This window comes from Sitodiplosis mosellana, unplaced genomic scaffold (genome assembly GCF_009176505.1).
Source record: "Sitodiplosis mosellana isolate CC-2019 unplaced genomic scaffold, AAFC_SMos_1.0 Smas_scaffold_6166, whole genome shotgun sequence".
NCBI lineage: Eukaryota > Metazoa > Arthropoda > Insecta > Diptera > Cecidomyiidae > Sitodiplosis > Sitodiplosis mosellana.
This window is the reverse complement of record NW_022601407.1, coordinates 5,619,007-5,632,346: the sequence shown is the minus strand read 5'-3', so window position 1 is coordinate 5,632,346 and position 13,340 is coordinate 5,619,007. Positions and strand designations below refer to the sequence as shown.

At 36.9% G+C, this 13,340-nt stretch overlaps 1 protein-coding gene across 50 annotated transcripts in view; it reads right to left on the bottom strand.

Moving 5' to 3' along the window:
- LOC129575271 (plasma membrane calcium-transporting ATPase 3) overlaps window positions 1–8,469 on the bottom strand; it is an 84,905-nt gene extending 76,436 nt beyond the window's left edge. For 6 of the 50 annotated variants that reach the window (XM_055458503.1, XM_055458496.1, XM_055458499.1 and 3 more), the window contains exons 1-2: window positions 8,299–8,419; window positions 7,041–7,371 (exon numbers count right to left, since the gene is read on the bottom strand). The gene's annotated coding sequence lies outside the window, so the exon portion shown is untranslated. Of the gene's footprint in view, window positions 1–4,709; window positions 5,949–7,040; window positions 7,372–8,298 lie in introns of those variants that run through there. The other 44 variants (XM_055458501.1, XM_055458513.1, XM_055458474.1 and 41 more) reach the window with 23 other exon arrangements.
- Between the last annotated feature and the right edge of the window lie 4,871 nt (window positions 8,470–13,340).

The window sequence follows — 13,340 nt, the reverse complement described above, 5'->3', positions numbered from 1 at the left end:
AGAGAGAGAGAGAGAGAGAGAGAGAGAGAGAGAGAGAGAGAGAGAGATACCGACCGACCGACCGAGAATGAACATATCCTATACGGTAAAAATGATGAGACGGCGCAGAAAACGCACAATCCAAAAATATGGAAAAGCCACCCAATTTCGCCCATACCGATAATGGCTTATCGAAAAATAACAACAATGCCAAACAATAAGCCACATCAAGTCAATTTCTATATTTATACACACATTATGTTGTGCGTATGTATATATGCGTTGGCCCCATCGAAAATAATCACAAGTCGATTCTTAATCAATTTTTTTCCCTTCTTCTTTTTCTTCTCCTCCTTTTTTCTGCTTTTTCTTATTTGGTTTGGCTAAAAGCGTGCGCTAGCAAGCCAGCCATTACCACGATGCAGCACAAATGATGTCGAATATCGTGAATTTTGCGAATGGCAACAGTAGCCAAATGGGAAGCAAAACACAGACAGAACGTGACGCAGAAGAACGAAATATCTTTTTTTTTCGGTTAAAGGAAAACATGATCCTATTTCTCTCTCTCTCTCACACACACACACACACAGATACACAAAACTAACAAAGAAAAAAAAGAAGAATTCAATGCATTATAATTTCAACTAGCGCAAACCAGTTATTTTGATAGTATTCCCAGCGATGTGAGGAAGCAACAACAACAACATGATGACAAAAAGATATATACGCTCGTCATAGCAAAGAGATAGAAATTTGAGGATAGAATCATCGTGTGATTCGACGATAAATCTATTTCACACACCAAACATTTCCTCATGTATCCTCTCTTTCTGGCTGCACGATTCGTCAACGTTCACGTTGTGTGATAACTCTATGTACACCGACGAAATAATAATCTCGCTCAAACGGCGCCCAAAAAGGCTCCACCAAGTGAGCAAGACAGATATGTTTCGGGCTGAATTTAATTTATTCCAAAATCCGAAACACACACACACACATTCGCATACAGGAGCAAGAGCTAAAGCGGGAGAGCATGGCAAAAATAAAACAACAAAAATTAATTAAACTTTGATTGTGCTCTCTTTATCTAACTGACTCTCTCTCTCTCTCTCTCTCTCTGCTGCTCTAGCTCATTATTATCATGCCGAGAATTTACGTATGCTTCGTCATTTATTTATTTTTTTTCCTCAATTCATCTGAAAATTCGAAACACGAACATAGCACCTGTTTGGCAAAGCATAGATGCGTCCTCTTTTCGCCGCCATCGCCGCCATCGCCGCCACCACCGCTGCTGTTGTCATCGTCAAACATACACACACACATAGTGGAATGCTATTAGCAGTTCCCAAATTCATTACATTCGATATGTGTTCAACTTCGAACCGACGATATTTTAAATATCGCCTTTCAATCTTTTGAGATGTTTGTTGTTCGGTTTTTTCATTTAATTCGTGCAAAACTAATTTTTTTTTTCATCGATTGCAAGAGCCGCCGCACTCTTTTTTCTGTAACTCTGCTCTCATCTCATACGCGTTGTTATACACTCGAACAGAAATTGACATTCACTTCGGGTGCTCAGCGGTCGTGGTGTGCGATATGAGCGAGAGAAAGAGAGAGAGAGAGAGATAATGACGATTTGCGCGATGTATTTGATGGCTCATATCATAGCTGTGTTCGCCTCCTCTCAAGAAATTGGAACTCAAGAGCAAATGAACACTTGAAGTTCGAATCGCCCCGAAAAGACGTCACTATCTCTAGCTCATCAGCAGGAATGTGATGTGCGGTGAGCGCACTGAGGCAACAGCAGCAGCGCAATGACAACAGCAGCAGTGATGTGTGCTGCTCATCCACTAATAGCCACATTTCAATATTTCATTCAAATGTAATCTCACTTCAAAATAGTGAGAAAGAATTTGACATTTATTTTTAATACTTGTGCCATGATAAATGCAATTTATTCACTAACATTCTTTCGGTCGGTCGGTCGGTCAGTCGGTCGATATGTGTGTGTGGTTTTGTTGTTGTATTTTATTTTTATTTTCTCTTTAAAATCTCAAGGTAATTATGTGCATTTAATTATGCGAATTTAATCACAATAATGATCTTTCGATTGTACGAACACGAAAAAAATACAACAGAATCTTACGATCAGCAAAACACAGAAGGGAATTTTGTGTATTGAATAGTACACAAGTTGTTCTATGTATGTTTTAACAGCTAAATGAAAGAAAAAGAGAACGACCGAAACAAAAAAAAAAACGAAAATTATTATATTTTGCTTTGCTTATACGGTCGCTTATTTGCCATCCCTTTCCCGCTCTCGGCGAACGTGAACCATGGTTGCGCGTTGTTTCAGGTTCTTGTTCTGGCATTCGTCATTCTCAAACAAGTATACAGTGTTGTAGTTGTTTTTTCATTATTTTTTGCGCGCACACACACGGTCGTCACGCACAAAACAATGCACGCGGACTTTATAGCATTGTGATGATCTAATCGGTTGAAAGCATAAATTCACACAATGACAATACCATTTAATATACATAGACAATTGAGTCTCTCTCTCTCGCTCTCTCTCTCTCTCGCTCTCTCTCTCTCTCTCTCTCTTACTCACTCATACACACATACTAACGCGTATGCATGCTAATGAATATTTTGGGTAGAATGAACATGGAAAGGACGATCTATCTTGTCTCGCTGTTGTGTAAAATGACATAGAAATGACTGAGCGCGCTGACAAAGCGGCTTCGCCTCATTATCAAATGGCTTATACATTGATTTTTCGGCTTGTTTTGACTTGCATCCCATAACATAGCCCATTATGGAAGTTAATTTTCAGACGCTGATGCCTATTATGTCCATGGGAAGAGTGAACGACTGCGAAAGCGAGGGAGGGAGAGCGATATAGGAAGTGTTTTAAAGAAAGTGAATTAGATGGATATAGTAACAGAGACGAAACATCGATGACAGATTAAAACATTGAATGTCATCAATCATTAGAGAATCCTGAGAGCCATTGTTCATGTATGTGTCTGTGTGTGAGCACATCTTGGCGATTGAAAATGATTCTACAATCGCTATATCGATATATTCAATGATTGAACTAACATTTTCGTACAACAAAAACACTCAATTTCATTGTCTATTATCAAAACAAACATCGATTCTCGCACGTACTCACACAAAATGTGGTTTGTTCGTAGCAAATTTATGGAAATCTGGTGTCCAAAATATAATCTCCCTTCTTCGTTCGGTGTGTTTATGTGTGTGTGTGTGTATTAAAAGCACGCAATTAAAATCGCGGAGTGACCGACAGATGGAAAGAGATGGCTTGTACAAAATGAATTTAAAAAATCTCTCTTGAAAACAACACGCACACACACTGCATATACTTGTCTCCCTTCGCCTCGTACTATACACACAATTTGGTCTTAGCTGATATATTGTATATTTATACAAATATATTCTGTATCGATATTTCTAGGTATTTTTTTTCTTCTGTTAGCTGTAATTCGCTTTGGTGTCTATTTGTTCAGTTAAAAAATAAAAAAAAATTCTGCGGCTGCCCATGGTATGAATTCAAAAATACTGAAAATATGCAAACATCCTCGCTCATTTCTCATTCTAGTGCCATATAATCAAGCTCTCGCGCGCGCTACACACGAGAACAACAGAGAATAAAAATGTATCAATAAAAAATACATAGGAACTAAAAAGCAACGGCAGCGATGATGAAGCAACAAGAGATAGATTGAGAGAAAACACACAACGCTCACAAAAAATTACAATGAAAACTAGAAAGAAATTGAAAAAAAGCACCGGGCATTTGATATCTGGCTTCGACTCTCTTCGTGCGCTCTCTCTAACAATTCTCTTTTTTTTGCGTGATGTGTGTACACATTACTGAATCACTGAATATCGCCGAAAAAAAGCACGCACACCGAGAGACACATACACATGACACGACACACAGTTTAGAAACGAACCGAAAGGGAAGAAGAAGAAGTAGAGGTTATAGCAGCGGCAGCAGCAATTCGGCGAAATGAATAGCACAACGAAAGAAGAAGAAAACGCGGCCGAAGAAATGTATGCCGATTTGAATGAGATGGTAATAGTCAAACTAGAGAAAGACGTAAATAGAAGCATAACTCCCACGTCTCAATAAAAATATACTAAACTCATTTGTTGTAGTTTAACCAAAATGATATTTTTGATTCTCATACACATATAGACACACGGAGTGAAAGAGAAGCGATACGAAAACGAAGCGAACAGCAGCAATAGAGAAAAAAAATTAGCGAACGAATAAAAAAAAATCGATTCAATTTGGCAAACACTTGCACTTCACTGCTTCTCTCACACGCAGTAAATGCATCAAATAGGGCACAACAGAGGCAAAAAATAGAATTCTTGTTGTAGCGATGAATTGAACAAAAAATATATTATATTCACGATATATAACTAACGAACTATCTCTCTCTCTCTCTCTTTTCATATGTAACTAGAAAAAAAGTATCATAATTTTTTGTTTTCTCTACTCACATAAAACTGAACCAAAATGATGAACTTACATTTTGTCTAATATTATTTTTATGTCGAACCGAAAAATAACAACCGATATGCAGTAATTTGGTAATAATAAAAAAAGGAACCCGAATGTATGTCGAGAGCAAAAGAATATCGTGTATATAGAAAATCGAATGGTTGAATGAAGAAAAGAAAAAGAACCGTACTATAATACAACTGGTAGCAGCAAATCCACAGTGGTGTTGTTGTTGTTGTTATTATTTTTGTTGTTGTTGTTGTTGTTGTTGGATGTTGTATTATTTCTTTTTTATATGCATATACATGCAATGGTTCCTCAGATATTGGTATCGCTTCGTTTTTTTTGTTAGTATCTTTTCGCCGATTAGAAACACACTTGAGGAAGAAAAAAAATTCGTTTTTTCTTTCTTTCTATTTTCTTTTTACTTCACTTTGCACCACAAATCATGTTGCTTACGTTGATTCTCTCTGAGTTCTGGTCGTTCGCCGACGTTGTCTTCGAATGTGATATCTTTCTATGAAATCTTTTTCTCTTTATTTTTGCGCTTGTGGTTTTTGATGAAAATTCAATTTGGTTTCGGTATTTTGTGTTGTTGTTTAATTACTATACTTTTTCTTTTTTGTTTCCGGAAGGAGATTTTCGTGGTCACAAACAAAACACGGTAAAAATTAAGGAGAATAAATAACCAACAGAAAAGAAAACGGAATCCAAAACTACCGAACGTAACACGAAGAATTCAACGATGATCGATTTGGTTGTAATTTCTTCCGACTCGGTTCTTTTCAAACTCGATTTCGATATCGGTTTAGTGAATTTTTTTGGCTGTTGTTGTTGTTGTTGCTGCTGCTGCTGTTGTGGTGTGTGTGTTCGAAAATTGACAAATTGGAATTTGCAATTGAACGAACAGCTTTTTTTCCGTATTTGTTTTTTTATTATGCGATTATTTTCATTTTACTTTTTTCTTGTCCCGAACACTTTCAGCATTAAACTGACGTCAAGTAACAGAAGAAAGAAAAAACGTCTTCTTCCTTCTGCTTCTGGTGCTGCTGCTACTCCTTTGCACACGAAAAAAAAAAACGTAAATTTATACGCGAGAACGAACGAAAACAAAACAAAAAATAAAATAACGTCAACGGGCGAACGGAAAAAAAAGTTGTGAAAACTGGTGGAAATTTAAACCCAAAAAATTACTGTATATTTCGAATCGAAGGAACAAAAGGCTACTAAATTGTACATATAAATTTGATATTATTATTATTTTTTTATGTAGAAAAAATAAAAAAATTAGAAATATGTGTCCACGACCACGACAAATGCACGCACACACTTCACACTTTCTCGGGCCAAACACACAACGAATATCACACCGTTCGGAAAAAAAAAATTATGAGCAAAGTAGCTGAAGTGTATGGCAGCGCGCTTGGTGAGTATAATCATGTAATTTTTTTCTCTTCTTTTCTTTCGATCGACAATGTTTGAGCGTGCAAGAGCGAGCGAGAGGCAATGAACCGCACGAACGAGATGGATGACAAAGCGCAAGAGAGACAGACAGTGTGAGTAGAAACGAGGCAATAGGGCAATACCGATGAAAGGAAAAGAAAAATACTGCCATAGAGCAGCCGCTTGTTCAAGTCAAAGTCGAGAGCGAGCGAGACATAGAGATGGAAAATGAGAGAGAATTCGAATTATCAGAGAGAGAGAGTAGCAGCAGTGCTACTCGAGAGTGTGTCGTTCGATGTAAGTGAGTGAGTGTGTATCAGTATTCGGATGTGTGATGTGTGTGATGGCATTTTCAAATACATGCTCACACACAACTCACAGTATCTCAGTGGTGTCGAGTGTATCGCGTATACTAATATCACGCTCAGTACGAACATTTTACTCTCTCACTCACCGCTCTCTCACACATAACAGCGGCTATTGCTGATGACGAACACAGAGAAAGAGAGCGAGAAACAAACGAAACGAACGAAACGAACGACAGGAATGAGAACATGTACGATGAGAGCGAAACGCAAACGAAGAGAGCGAGAGCGAAGCGCAAGAAAGAGACGGCCACCAAAAAAGAAATGTCATAGTTATAGATCAGCATTAGCAATCAGCGCTATGGTATGAGTCAACGGAAGCCATTTTGAAAGTATAATATTGGCGAAAAATATTCATAATCGTCGACGTCGTTGTCGTCGCCGTCGTCGTCGTTTTTTTTTCTCTTCTTTTTCGCTTTGCTTCTCTCATTCTCGGCCTGTACAGAAAAACTTTTCAAGGGATCACATGAGCAGATGTATTTTTCTAATTGAAGGCATGCGACTCTTTCACATTTTGCATCAAAAATAGACGGCCAACCGTTTCAGTATACTCTTTTTTTTTCTTTCGATTTCTTTTCTGTTCATTGCAAACACAATCTTCTTCTCATTTTATCCCTCTCGCCAAAGAGTCAAATTAAAATATGATTTTATAACTGATATTTTGATGAATTTTTTTGTTTGTTTGTTCTGTTTTGTTTTATATTGATACTTACTTCACTTCATAAAACCATAATAACATTTGAACCACAATGTAATTTAAGTTACGTTAAAGGCGCATTATTTTTGTTGAATAGATTTTCTTTTTTTCTTTCTGTATTTCGTTTCGGTGATTTTCTGGTTTTTTTGATTATTATTATTTGTTGTTGTTGTTGTTGTTCTAGTAGTTGTTGTAGTTGTTGTTGCTGTTGTTGGTATCCTTTAAATTTTTTTCTCTTGTTTTAAACTACTTATTTGGATTGATTTAGTTTATCGAGGAAAAAAAATTCAGATTCGGTTTTTGTTTTGTTTTGTTTTGTTTTGTGTGTTGTTTGGTTGGTTTCGCTGCTGTAGAAGTAAAATAACAGAAATAGAATTTTTCATCAGTATAATTGATCACTATTTTATACGGTTATTTATGTTTGTTACAGTTGTTGTTGTTGGGCTTTTTATTTAGCGTATTGGAAAATTTCCTATTCCATTTTCAATTCTTTTTTTTTTTTTCATTCGTTTTCTTTTTCTCTTTTTTTTCTTCGTTTGCTCGTTTCGCTTTTTTTCAATTAATGCACATATTCATACTGTAAATTGAATTTACCACTGAAAAATTAAATTTTTACAAATTGGAATCATCGCTCGATACAAGTACAAATACGAATACATGCACATTGAACATTCTGAATTTGGACAAACAGTTCATCTCTTCTTCTTCTTCTTCTTTTTCTCTTCGAGCAATTTTTCTTTTATTGAGTATAAATTTTTCTATTTCTTATAAGAATGTATCGAGTAGGCTCATGAGTCGTTGAGTTCTCGCCGTTTAACTACAACCAAAAATTAATTTTTTTTTCGTTTTTTTTTGTTTCAATTCAATTTAATCGTTTACATGATGTAAGGAAGTAAAAATTTGTATGGGAAAATTACACACAGGATATTTTATAATAATTTTTGATTTTTTTATATAGATTGCATTTGTATGTATTGGCTGTGATTAGTTTAGCGATCAATAAACTTGTTGGACTATATGGTATTTGGATTATTATTATTTTTCTTTGCTCTTCTTTTTTTTCTCTTGTTGGGGCTTTCCGTTTAATGTTACTAGTTAAATGTGTATATTTGGAGTTGTTGTTTTTTTTTGTCCTTTATTAGGTGTGATATATAAATAGATGGATCTATTAATTTTTATTTTTCGTTTTGGTTTTTCTTTTGTTCTTTATCTGGTTTGGTTGGTTGTTTTCTTTTCGTTTTTTTTTAATCTATTTAGCCAATAAAAATTATAACCAATTAATTGTATGACATTTCAACACAGACGCGCGGAACAAACAAAACGTTGAAATGGTTTTATCGTATGAGCACCTCCTGCTCGATATTGACACTATTCTAGTTGGTGCTGTCAAAAAAAGATAGTCGTGGTGAGAAAAATCGTATATATGAAAACGCGAGCTTTTTCATTCACTGCATGCTCGGTATTGTTGTTGTTGTTGTTGTTGTTGCTGCGCTGTGTATTTTATTCGACGCGCGACCGTTATACTCTTTTCGGGTTTATATATTTCTCTTTTTTCCGCTTAGTCTCTCTCTCTCTCACACACATACATTTAATGTGTGTGTGTGTGTTTGGTAGTCGGTGCATGCACAGGGATACAGCATTAAGGATGTCGATTGTACGCATACTCAGATAGACGTCAAATATGCTTGCACTACATCATCGTTGTTCGGGCACACAGACATTTAAACCATCGGGAATTCCACATCATTTTCGCCTTTTGCTCTCTCGCTCACAGTTTCTCCCTCGAAAAATTTCATTTCACTCGCTCTCTCTCTCTCTCGAAATTTTTGGCGCCCGCTCGCTTTCCCACCGTGCATCCAAGTAATTACTCTGGGGCCGTTTTGGCTTTGGCGATAGGAAAATGTTGGCTCACGGACACAAACACATGCACAAACAAGAGAGAGTGTGTGTGTGTATGTGTGTTGATGAGAGAACGAGCGCAGGCAGGCAGGCAAGCAATATCTCAACACATTCTCTCGCTCACAAATTTTACTTCATTGGGCAATATGAAAAGTGATGGTGGTGCGCATGCTTGGGCGCATTCTTCGGTTGTTCAGTCGCCAAAATCGTGGCATATTGATGTAGGGTTGAGCCAAAAGTGATCATCAAAATCGAGTTTGTTCATCGATTTGAATATTATACACTTTTGCCACTTAACAATCATTTGACATCCATTTTCACCCTCAACGAGATCATATTTTATTGCCCATAGCGTTCGATTGGAATGCGATTTATGCTCAACCCCGTGCCAATTTTACAATAGAAACAGTTCCGAATGGTCATCAAAGACATTTTCATTCGACGAAAATATGTTCGTGCAACGTTCGAATGGATGTTCGTTGATCTTTACTTATGCGCAAACGCATCATATCTCTGACAGATTTTCTCTTGCTTTCGCTCTCTCGTTGGCCCGTTCTCTCTTTCCATATGTGAGTGTGTTTAGGAAATATTGCGTGTGTATGCTCGATTCAATTTCTTCTTTTCACCATTATTACTATTATTATATTTGTTCGTTTCTCTGTTCATTCGTCTTCCTCGTCACATTTTCATCGTGCTCCTGCTGATGTATTGGTGGCACTTCGAATTTTTCTCAGTTGAGAAAATCAAAACGATATTCCTTTTCGGACGGAAAGTTTCAATTGCGTGACGAAGACTTGACTGCTCAATACTCATCAGGGGTTGTATTGTATATGGTTGAATGCCAACCCGAAATTAAAGCAACAACAACCAAAAAAAAACGCCACTCGCTAATGTTTCTAACTCATTTTCATTAACATATATACCACTCTTTTTCGTCTTCATCGTGTGTATGTGGTATTGGTTGTTGTTATTTTTTTTTTGGGAATAATTTATGACTCGAAACAATGACGACTACAGATGTACGAGAAAGCGGAGCCCTTTGAACTGATTGCTTAACAATAGCCCTTATATCTCACTCACTCTCCCTCCCTCTCTCTTTGTGTGTATGTGTTAGCTCGTGTTGCCTGTCATATGATCTTGAAACAAAAGGCACCTCAACAAAAATATGATATGGCATTGATGCAGTCACGTCGAATTGGAGTACTTAACCTTAATAGAATACAATACGGAAGTCGATAGTCAAGTGGCTCCCCAAAATTCCACTTTCGATTCGTTTTTGTTGCAACTGTTTCAATCCATCGATTTTCTCATTGTTTATCGATTTTGAAAGCGCTTTTACTTAACTGCTCTTCTTCTTATTTTTTATGACTTTTACTTACCAATACATTGGCAGGCGGACGAAATTTACGCGTGTGGAAAAGCATCGGCGTCGCCGTCGCCGTCGTCGTCGTCGTCGTCGATGGGTTTGTTTGCGTGTATATGCTAAGTGGAAAAAAAGCACTCGAAAGCTTGCCGAAATGCTTGGAATTTACGATTGCATCCGTTAACGGAATTTCCATCATACGAAACTCGAATGGAAATGAACACTTCAAGGACTCGGAAGTCTTACATTTGAATAATCACCGGCTGAAAATGACAGATAACTGAGGATATATGCTGAGCATAGAAATTCAGCAAGCTGAGATTGGGACATTTTGACATTATGACGTGTAGTCCATACAAATTTATGATGACACGGATACAATTTCGTGCATTTCATCATGCATTTATATGGGCTACGCGTCATAAAGTTAAAATGTCCCAATCTCAGCTTACTGAGTTTCTATGCTCAGCATATATCCTCAGCTATCTGTCGTTGACTGCTGAAAATCGCTCATTCGACGTATTTGTAAAACATAGATTTCACGAGTGAGAGAGAGAGAGAGAGAGAGAGAAAAGGAGCAAGAGTCGCGCGCGCGAACCAGTCGCGACAGTCATCCTAAAATCATGGAAGCGAAATAACAACCGATCAACAGAAAACATAACACGAAATACTACGGAAACCGCGAACTCTTTTCAAAAATTTCAGACGTAACGGCGCGCCGTGCAACAACAACATGTGAATACGGTACATTTCGCATCTCATTTTTCGGTCAAATTCTTCATTTGGACTAAAATGTAGTTTTTATTTGATTTTTTATTTCTCATCAACTTTTGTCAACATTTTCAGCATTATTCCGTAGGGAAATCAAAAACTTTTGCAATTTGTTCATCAAACGAGCTTTTTTGTATGCAGAAATGGATTGTGTGATTTTCTCCCTCTTTGCCTTCGTTTTGACGTCAATGCTGCGATTTAAAAAAAAAAACTATCGAAATGATTGGTTTAACATTTAATTGAATCAAAATGAAATTAAAAATCGATGCATTTGTCCGGCCGCTGATGTGCGGTGCATGCCATTGTGAAAAGCTTTTCTTTTTAATTTTTTGGTTTGTTCAATTTTGTGTTCGAACATTCCAGTTGTCGTCGTGGATTAACGTGTTTGAAAACCGCCCGTCGAAAATTCGTCAAGGTTTCACTAAATCGAGTAGATTGATCTTTTTCACTCTCTCCCACCCTCGCTCTCGCTCAAGTGATTTCTCAAAACTTGTTCGAATAGTTTTCGAGAATATGCGTTTTCGTCGAATTTTATTCGCCTGATCGCTCCTTCTCTTCACATACAATCATACAAATTGAACGAGCGCTCTGCACTTTTTAATGCGAGAAGAAGCAGAAAAATTGCAGCACAATTTAGAAATCGACAGCTGGCAGTCACGTGGTACAAATAAAATGTAAAAACCACGTGATTTGTGAGCCGTAGTGCCTAATTTTCGACCGCTTCTGATTCTCCTCCTCCTCCTCTTCCTTCTTCTTTTTTCATTTACGTGGCATTACACTCTCCTCGAATATTTTCTTGGCTAAAGACCAAAAACAGCCTGATGAATATTCTCTGATAATAATAATGAAGAAGAAGAAGAAGAAATAACACACACGAAACAAATCCCAAACGATTGTGAACACCGTGCAACACACCTTCATATTTCATCAGATCATATAAAATTGATTTTGAAAGACTTACTAAATATTTACTCGAAATATTACAAATTCGTTTATTTTGTTTAAGGCCAACATTTTGACCCACACGCACACACATACAGAGAGAGAGACACCATAGCCACCGACAGCCACATCAATTTGAAATGTTCAACAACTAACTAATGTATTTTCGAATTGTTTCGACAGGCAACATTTTCTTTGTATATATTTTCCAATTCATTTCAACGAATGATCTGACACGTTGTTTTTTTTTTTTTGCTTTCCGATCTCTCGCGATAATTTTTCGCCTATTTTTCAGCATCTTCAAGTCAAATTGATTGGCTTTCGGAACAATAACAACATTTAAATCGTAAGTTACGAATCGTTACGAACGAAATGAAGCAACGTGGCAATTTTCCATTATATTTCAACCGGTTTGCGATTAATGGATACGCCAATGAAGGCGTAAATGCAAACATGTTTGAAATGAATTTGAAATTAGGGATTTTTTTTTCAGTTTCAATTAAATGATTTAAAAAGTCAAGCATTTAAAAGGTTGAATATTCGGCGTACGAGAGTAAAATCGTTTTTTATTTAAAGGAAAATCTGATTTTGATCTGATGATCAAATTTTGATCTTGATGATGGTCGAGTTTTCCTGATCTTTGATCGGTATACATTTCTACATACATCGGTTATCTTTGATCCTGGAACAAACTAATCGATCGTTATTTGAGGGCTATTGTGATCGTCTCAACTTGATCGTATAAAATTGCTCATGATCAACTTCAAATTTCATCAAAGCAAAGATCTCGTCTTTTTGGTTTGCTTACAAATTTGCTAGGCTCCATTGAATTTGACGGCAGTCACAGTCCGACACAAATTGATAAGAATGTTTACGAAAAGGAAAATGAAAAAAAAGAAATACGAATCGCATCAGACACTCGCTCTCATATGCCGCTATACATTCTCGTTCTCTGTCTTCACGCCGCCGTTTTTAATAGGCATGCTGTTTCAGCCTAGATACATGCGATTGCGGATTAAGAAGAACTTGCAAAGAAATATTATTTTTAGTCGAAAAATACTCATACGGTCGGCGGGTACGGTCAAGAATTTCCAAAGCGGAAAAACTCACTGTGAAACACTTGCTACTTGTATGCGCTCATTTTACGCCCATTTTACGCTCATTAGAAATTCGCCGAATTATGCTCATTTAGTGAGAGGAATATTTCCGGTTGCTGAATATTTGACTTGATACACAACTACCGCCGAAAACGTTGACTTTATCGACATTTTTTGACAAGTCATTTCGGTTCAAATTGATAAATCTGAATGAAGTGTTCGTTCGAATTGTTTTCTTCATATA